Raw genomic sequence first — 9860 nt, 5'->3', positions numbered from 1 at the left:
TACGGAGCACCAGTACAGCCCTGAGGAGAGAAGAGAAAAGAATGAAAGCCAAGGCACAGCAAGATCAAGGCAAACCACATCAACAGCCCTAAATGGAGCATGAGACTAGTATCATGATATGGATATGTCATGATAGTATATATATCTTTTAAATCCCAGTCCTACCGCAGTATTGCTGTACCAGCTTTACCAGCACCTTGTGCTCAAACTCCATACATTCATCTTCAGGCGCAGAGGTAAAGATCTGTAGGACATGTACTACTTTACCCAGCTCTTCAAAAGATGTAACCAGACCTCATGACCTTTGCTTTCCCAGCTCCTGCCTTCCCATGGCAATAGAAAAAATAAAAAATATGCACAAATTACAGGATTTAATAGCTTACCCTTTAGAAGAATCATATTACTCAGAGGTAATCTGTACATGTAGTCATTAGAGCCAATAACTTTAGTCATTGATTTCCCAACTGTGGCTCAAACAGTTATTATTACTTTTAAAAAATAATGTGTTGCATGAATACCAAGTGTATTTCTTAGAGTTACTTAATGTCTCCTACTAATTGTAAAGAGATTCTGAATTTGTTGCCTTTGCAATAAATAAAGCTAGTTATTTCACTGGAAATATCTGGCTTTTCATTCGATATAAAGCACTCAGATACAACCTCATGTGACACTAAAGTCACTGCACCTTATCTCTCAGCATCATTAAAAAATGGAATAAGGTACTTATCTCTGCTTAAAAATGAAAAGAAAAATTATTCAGCAGCAATATGGTCTCTGTAGAAAGGATTTTGGGGCAACATCTTTTTTTTTAAGAACAGTAAAATGCAAAACAATATTGCATTGAAAAAATAACGAGTTCCTTTACTTTTTTAAAATCCAAATGCATGAAGTCCGATTCTTTCCCTCTCAATTCTTTTTACCTAAAAAAATAGCAGAACCAGTAACAGACTGAAGGGTGCAACCAGTCTATAAAGCTCAGATGGGATGAAAAACTGAATTTTAAAACTTTGCAAACAAGTTGCTCTGAGTCAGTTTTCCCACAGCTGAATCTATGCTCTTCTGTTCTCATTTCCCACAGGTAGTTACAGCATTGGCAATTTGAAGTATTTCATAAATAACTTGCTAGTATTCAGCATGTTGCTTTATTTCCTCTCCTCTAATTGAGTTGTGCTGGTTTGACATTTTCATTCGGCACTGTAAAAAGAGCAAACTGAATTTACTGAAATTTCTGTGGTTGATGCATTTAGGAAAAATATACTGATTCCATTTTGCAGTGCATTCACTTGGGGGAAAGGTACCTACCTTACATTCGTTTGCAGAACCAAGTAGTCATTCATCAGGAACAAGAGTACTATCTCACTCTCCTCCCTGGGGTGAGTCACAACTTTGGGCAGGGACAGTTCTAGCCTGAGGTCTGGTTTCCACAAGGTTTTTCTGGTTTCCCAGATGGTGTCCAGTCCCGTGGCTATTTGAAAGCCATCTGCAGAGCCATATTGGTACTCTCTTGACCCTACATGTACATCTGAAGGGTTTCCATCTGCTACCCACTGTGTGAAAGAAGAGGGAGAACACAGAGGCAGACATAATGGCAAAGGACCATGTCACTGCAAGGTGTTACCTGTGGAATCCAGATTATGTAGTAAACATGAGGATTGACAACAAATAATGTTCATCAGCCAGCTGCCTGCTCTCCCCTACTGCTTCCTTCTAATTCTGAGGGCAAACCCTGGGTCTTGCTTCTGCATACCCATTTGAAACTGATACAGATTTTGCCTGAATGACGGCTCAGAATGCAGTCCTATCACCACCTCCATGCCCCTGTGCAGAAGTCCATCCACAGCCAAGAAAAGCCTGAACCATCCATTTTCTCCCAAAACCTCTAGGTCACATTGCTTGACCCAGCTGGTGTAATGCTCAGCATAGCTGACGGAGCAGCCAAAAAAATCATGGTTGGTCCTTAACATCCTATTGCCACCTGCTTCTTTTTAACAAGTGGGAAAAGGAAGCTGTGGTTTCATAAGACACTCCAGCTAGAGTATGCTGAAACATCAGCTGAAAAAAGGTGCTTATATGCAGCTCTTTGTACTTGCACTGTTTCCATTAATCAACTTCAGCACTTTGTGTTGCTGTTGCCATTGAAATGTACTCTTCTATATACAAAGCGAGGTTCTTCAACAGTTTTTCTAAAGGATTGGAAAAAGCATAGGAATAATGGAGAAGACTAAAAAGATGTTTTTAAGTAGCGAGTGTATAACATATTTAAAATCTGTATTTTAGTGTATTGGTCAAAGACTTATAGATTCAGAGATATGTGGACAGATTCTTTCCATACAAAGACATTTTATGCAAATGTGCTATATAGACACACACACATATATAAAAATGAATTATCTCTACCTGTAGACCACACTGTTATGGTCATTAAAGGAACAACAGAATGAAAGAAAAGGGAAGCTAAGTGCAATAATCCTGTTAATCACTAGAAACCAGCACCCCGTTTCCAAAGATCTACTCCAGAAATAAAAAGGTGGTTAGGAACTCCAACAGATCCTGTTGGCGGTGGTTGCTCAGATCAGATTTTCAATTTTTCCAATTTCTCGGTGTAGCACAGATCTCTCTTTTGAACCCAAAATAGCTTCATATGGCTAGGAACTGACTCTCCAAAAACTTGTCCATTGCAGAATTCTCTTATCCTCTGCTTTTAATGCAATATATTAATGGACCTTTATCCAGCTATTCAATATCTGTTAAAATACAAAGTATTTTTTTTCTTAAGTTTCCAAACTTCTAAACGAATGGCTAAGAAAACAAGTAGATCTTCTGTTGACACCTAATAATTGACCGCTCCTCTGACCTTATAGCTATAATCACTTCTATTCGACAAAATTTTTAATTCCTCACCTCAAATTGAGAGACAGGATTTCTGTGAGCTTCAGGCTAACAGATGAAAACTTAAAAGCTTCTCATTTGTACTCCTAGGAAGTAGCTGAATCTTTATGCTTTTCCTGCCTCATGTTTTCCAAAACTTGAAGGATGGAACGATCTTGAGGATCTCTAGCATTAGGAAAACAATTAAAACAATTATTTTAATTCAGTAAAACTGTGACTTTTCTTTGGTCTTTCCTCAATAATTTAGAAATTGTGAAGGCCAAAGCTTTCAGGAATTATACTTAAATGAGGAGATTAATTATGAAAATCATTAAGTACTTGATTGATATTTTGGGACCACTGATTTAGTATTTTCTCCTTGGACCCAAAGTCAGATTAAAGATTACAAGTGACTAGGCAGTTATGAATCTCAAAATATCTAGAGTGTGATAGGGATGAGAAGGGTAGATCACTTTGGAGTAAGCTGCCACAGTAATCCTGGTCCCAATGAAACCCACCAGGGGCTGCTGCTCTGTCGGTATCTATAAACATAGAGACAAAGCACACTTTCTGTATCCCACAGTCTGTGAAGCCCATTGCACTACGACACAATTTTTCTCCCATTTTTATTTTGCTCTTATGATTAGAAAAATTCCTCAACTTTGAAAAACAGTAAAAAATACTCATAGCAATTCCTGTGAGCTTTATTAGCTTCAGTATGGCTGACAGCAGCAGAACAGGGCTGAGTTTGATTTACTACAGTCATTTAAACAACTTAAGCTTAAAATGTTCCCAGGGCAAAAATTAGGGCTATGTCTAACAAGTACATTAAGACTTATTATGTCTATTGAGCACAGGGAGCCACCCTTGTTGTGGCTGCATATTATGCTTGAAAGCTGCTATGGGCAGCATACTGAACCCCCTAATCAAACCAGCGTGGGAGGTACTTTTTTGTGGCATTTAGAAACCCTCAATTACAAAGTAACTAGCTAAAAGGGCAAAGAAATGGATTTTCCTAACACAATACCAGAAAACATAAATAGGCAGTGGATGCAGGCAAAGAACTGGAAACTTTTTTTTGCATTCTGGTTTTACTTTTCTCCTGTTACTTTGGTATCTGAAGATACTCGATACTCAAAATGAATAAAAAGCCCAGTAGCTGACACAAAACCTCATCACTCGAGGAATCAAACATTTAGAAATCGCCCAAGAGACAAAAATAAAAGATATCTTTATCTGCAACACTCAGAATAAAATGTAATATCTTTTATTACTTTAAAGTCTCTTTTATTACTTTAAAATTTAAAAATTACAAAGTGTTGGTTCAAGTTTGTTGTAAGTTGAAATAACTTAAATCCTCATTTTATCATGTTCTGTAAGTCAGTGGTTTAAAATGAAGCATACACTTCCTGAAGTATAACTCAGGTCTGGGATCCGCAAAGGAAACCAAATGGCATAAATCATAAAACTTTTTCCCTTTTGCTCTTTGACAGTCCCAGTCAAGAAAGTTATGAGGCTGGAAGATCAGGTTTAGGTTCTATTGTAATTAAAATATTTTCTTCATGCATCCAATGTGGTTTTAATTTTCTAAAAGTCCACAGCAGTAAATGTTAGTTTAGTGAGACAGTATGTGAAAACAGTTATAGAAAGAACATATACCACATTCTCTATTTCTTTTGGAGACACTGATGTATTATTTCACAGAAGTAATATGACTTAAGAGTAGCTTAGACAGGGAAACACTTGGGGTTTTTTGGATGCATAACACCAAATAGCTGTAAAGAAGTTTAAATTTCAAACACTGTCACATACCAAGATGTCATTCCCAATCAGCAGGCAAGGATCTGGTCTTAAAAAGTTGAAGAATAATTAGAGACAAAACTGACATGGTAGTAAATATATTAAGCTTCATCTGCAAATGGAAGATACAGTCCATCTCCCACCTTCACTAACAACACGGTTAAATATTTTAGAAATTCTTTTGATCACTGATCTTAAAGAACTCTCATAAGATAAGAAATAATTATCATTAATGCTCATGATTTGGAGCCCGATAGCTTGAAAGTCTTGAAAGCTCAAATATGACAGCTTAGACTATGCTGGTTGTTCCTAAGACTTCTGGGGAAACAAAGTGTGTGATTAGAGCTCTTTGATTACCTGAAGGAAGTTCAACATCCCACCAATTAGTGCTCCAATCTGGAACTCTACTGGAAAATTTTTCAAGTTTGCTTCAAAATAAGTTTAAAACATACTTTGATGGAGAATCTGCAAAACATTTGTGGATGTTTATTTCAATTCATTTCAGTGTTTACTGTTTCCTGTGAAAACAGCTATTGAAATCAAAACTTCCCTACAAAAATTCACTTTTTACTAACTTCACTTTTTTTGTTGGGAAACTCTCCAATCAAACTAATTTTAAGATCCATGAGAATCTTCTGAGGAAACAAAGGGGGGAAAAGATCAATTAAAAAAAATATAACAAACAAATGCCAGATTTTATTGAGGTACTGCGTTCACATATGTTTGTGCACCAAACAATCACTTTCGGCTGAAGACAACAATATTCATGACATGAAGACACCACATTAAGACGGCACACAGGGAAAGCTTAAAATAAACCTTGATCAATGTGGTGTGCCAAATTCTGCTCTGCTCAACAACTGTGTTACCTCATTGGAATTGCACAGGGTAAAGACAACAGTTTGCACGAAAATGACTAGCAGCAGTAGCTGGTATGTGCAAATCAAAATATACCACTACTCAGTACAGTAACCATACACAAATACATAATCCTGGCACAGCTTCAGACTGGCATCTGGTTGTCGGCAGTGGTTGTAACAGCCAGGAAACCCCTCTGGAAGAGTGAGTCAGGTTCTTGTGGCTCACAGTCACAGTTCATCCTTGTGGCTCAGAAAAATCTCTTGAAGTCACTTGGCTTTGTCAACAGCTTGTTGTGGGGCCTTGTGAAGGATGCAGCTCTGTATCTGCAAAACACCAATCACAGCGAAGAATTACACCTCTGAAGGAATCACTACAGCTATGAAACACTAAATGCCTCCTCTGGGGACGTATGTGGATGGGTAGATCTGCTGTTGCTCCTCTGCTGTGCAAGTGAGGATTTAACCTTGCATGATAAAGGCCCAAGGCATAATGGTGCTAAAACAAAACAAAAAAGGCTTAGCAGGTAAAGACAGAGCCAATCATCCAATATTTCTATGCAGTGCCTCTTGGAAAACGCACCACTAATATCTCCATTAAACCACACTTTTTTTTTTTTGATAGACACACAATGTGTGCCTTTGATCCTGAAGGATACCAAAATATAGTCCAAACTACACTTGAAGAATTTCTATACAAAGGAATTACTGTTCATTAAAGCAGGATTGCTTCTGATGTGAAGCACAACAGCTATTCGTACAGCTGGGTTTAGAAGCAGATGTTTGTCTGGATATGCAAAAAACAATGGACATGTATTGAAGCCTGGCCAGAAAATCTCAGCTAATTCAGCTACTGAAAGAAGTTCTGAAGTGTGAAATCTTGGATTTCAAGGCAGATGGCAACTAGCAGCAAAGAGCATCCCAACCAGTGAGAACATCACTTCAATACTGGCTCATTGAGAGGAATGGCACTTATCTGAGTTATCAGTGACACTTTTCGTAGATTCTAGATTTTCTTCTGCTTAAGGCTCTGAGGATGGTTATACACTTCTGACCAACTTAAGTCAAAACATGAGACATATAAATTTAGATTTGTACCTTCCCCCAGTATTACCATCTGGTTGACAGCAGGCTCAGTATGAGTCAACAGCGTGCCCTGGCAGCCAAGAGGGCAAAGATCATCCCACGGAGCATTAAACACAGTATGACCAGCTGGTCAAAAGAGGTGATTATCCCGCTGTATTCAGCCTTGGTTCAGCCTCACCTTCAGTACTGTGTGCAGCTCTGGGCCTCACAATTTAAGAAGGATGTTAAGGTACTCCTTTTCCAGAGGAGGGCAATAAAGCTGGTGAAAGGGATAGAAGGAATGTCCTATGAGGAGTGGCAAAGGACTTTGGGCAACTCTAGTTTGGAGGAAAGCAGGCTGAGGGGTGACCTCACTTCTCTCTACAGCTTCCTGAGGAGGTGAAGTGGAGATGGAGGCGCTGATTCTCCTCTCTGATATCCAGTGATAGGACACATGTGAATGGTTCAAAGCTGTGCCAGAAGAGATTTGGACTGGACATCAGGAACATTCCTTTACCAAGAGGTGGTCAAACACTGGAACAGGCTTCCTAGAGAGATGGTCAATGCCCATTGCCTCTCAGTGTTTAAGAGGCATTTGAACAATGCCCTTAACGTCCTTTAACTTTTGGTCAGCCCTGAAGTGGTCAGGCAGTTGGACTAGATGATCATTGTAGGTCCTTTCCAACTGAAATATTCTATTCTATCTCCACACACAGCATTTCTGATTAAATACCAGATCAGAAGGGAGCTCAGATGTTCGTATTATGGCCATCACTTTCTCTCCAGATAAGGAGGCAGACCCACACAGCTTGACACAGCACCCAAAACTGTCTCTACTCAGAAAAGCTTGACAGACATTTCCTCCCCAGACCTGGACACGGTCTAGCAAAAGCCAGGGGCTGCTGGTATAGGCTAAGGGATACCTGGGGCTAAGACAGCCACACACACACTAAAGATCCTTCGTCTGTCTCACTTTTGACAAGTGTGAGTCTAGCCTGTTCAACATGCCCTTTGAAGAATCAATATGTCCATCAATCAATAGGGGAAGAATGTCCCCTAAGTTGCCTCATTGGCTGGTCCAGTACTACTTCCACCCTTGCAGTCTGGAATATTTTCAATTACTAAATCTGGATCTACTTCAATGTGAAATTCAGCACATTACTTATCCTGCCAGACATGGAAAATAATCACTGTCTTCTATTTTACATAACTGAACAGTCATTCATCTTTTCTTTTCTAGACTTAAGCCAGCTTAAGCCTGTCCTGTCATTCCAAAACCTTCATGATTTTCTCAGTTTTCTCTCTTCTCCAGTATATCAACACCTAAGAGCATTACTGTAACAGAGGCGCTGCCAGCACTAACTGAAGCAAATTATTACCTTACATGCTATATATTGTTGCCCTCTTTAGTATGTCAGACTAAAATAAGAGCCCAGAACATCAATACTCTGTTTACAGCGGAGTAAATTAGCCAGATTATTTTTTTCCCCACACTACTTAGTTATTCTCCCTTACATATCTCTGCGGATTTCATTTTTCCTTTTTAAGTACAGTACTTTGCTTTTATATTTATTGTATTTCACCTTTTTGATTTCAGGCTATTTCTCCAGGGCACTGAGATAATTCTGAAAGGCAGTTTTACCCTCCAGTCTGGTAACCCTTCTCATGGTGGTGTCATTCATAAATTTTATACATAAGCTCTTTACTCCTTCAGTCAAGCTCTTACTACTGAACTGGGATAGAGTACCGAGACCTCATTCCCTCCAAAAATGTGTTTGAGAATGAGCCACTGAAAACTTTTTTGACTGCATTTTCATAAAGGCTTGTAGTCATAGCCACTTGTTCCCATTTTTCTGACAGGCAAATTACCTTGACAGAGAGAAATGAGGCTGGTTTGTCACGATTTGTCTTCATGAAATCTGTGTCAGATTTTTCTTGTGCGTAACTCAATTGTTTAATAATTTGATATATTTTCACTCCAAGTCAGAAGCAATGCCTTCAGCTGCTTAGTTCCTTTCCTTTCCCTTTTTAAAGCTAAGAGTTGCATTTGCCTCTTTTGCTGGAAAAGAGCATGCAAACAAGCTTGAATTTTATGCTGAACTACATCAGTTGCAAGGGTGTAGGGAGTCCTGTTCCTAATTAAAACCCAGTGAATTTAGCAGAGGAACTATGCATGCTAAATAAAAATCTAATTGTCACGTGTAGCTTTCTCACAGCAGTGGAAGGTTTGCTGTGAGAAAACACAAGTGATGGACACTCTGGCTTATCACTGCACAGTGAAGCGGCTTCCCATAACAGGTGAGGGAACAAAATCTGCAACAAGCAGACGACATAAAAAGCAGCAGACAAAAATCAATTAGAGACCTGGAATGCCTACCAACACTTAAGCAGATTATCTGTTGAAGTTCAGAACAGATCCTTGCCTCCCTTTTCATCTTCACAGAAAGTTCGTGGCTGCTCCATTCTGGATCTAAAAGCAAAAAGGCTCAAAGGCTAAGGGCATAGTCTTTCTGCTTTTAGCCCCAAAAGAGGTCTCAATTATTTTGAGTCATGATAATGTCAGCCTCATTTTGTCAACAAAAAAGAATTGGATAGTTCATCTACAAAAAAGCTTATAAATTTTTTGATCTTTATATAATGCGTGCATTCAAACCCTACAAGAAGTCCTTTGCAGCTAGCCTTTCAATTCTCTCCCCCTTTCTCTCTTCCTGCAAGCACTAGTGGTTAGAAGGCTACACTTCAGGGCTCTCCACAAACATTAGTCTCTAACACAGTGGAAGGCAGGCAAACTGAAGGTCAATGAAATGAGAGAGGCTCATGGCCTTCAGAAAGTAACACCACATTCACAGACCTGAACTGAGGTCTCATCTCTTGGTGCCTGCCGCAGATATTTTTGGCTTTTCTCACTACAGACGGTTTTCTGACTGCAGGATCCTTTTTAGTCTTCCCATGGCATTTTTCTCCCACAAGCCACTTTATTTGCAACAGCAGAAAAAAAAAAACGTGTGGAGGTGGCTCGGAGTTTCAAAATGAGTTTTGTTACACTTCAGTATTTTCAGGATGAGAAGCAGCCCAAACCAACCTGTTATACTGATAAGAAGTGCTGAGAAAGATGCATTTGCACTTACGGTGCAGTGTGGCTTTTTTTAAGGGTACAAGAGAAAATACATGAAGCAGGGGAACTCTGACACTTTTACTTTCCTGCTCATCTAAGAACAATTGCTAAGCAAACAGGCCCACTTTTTTTTTTTTCCTCCTGTGACAGGCATT

This window comes from Tauraco erythrolophus, chromosome 10 (assembly GCF_009769465.1).
Source record: "Tauraco erythrolophus isolate bTauEry1 chromosome 10, bTauEry1.pri, whole genome shotgun sequence".
Taxonomy (NCBI): Eukaryota; Metazoa; Chordata; class Aves; order Musophagiformes; family Musophagidae; genus Tauraco; species Tauraco erythrolophus.
Note: the sequence above shows the minus strand (reverse complement) of the source record.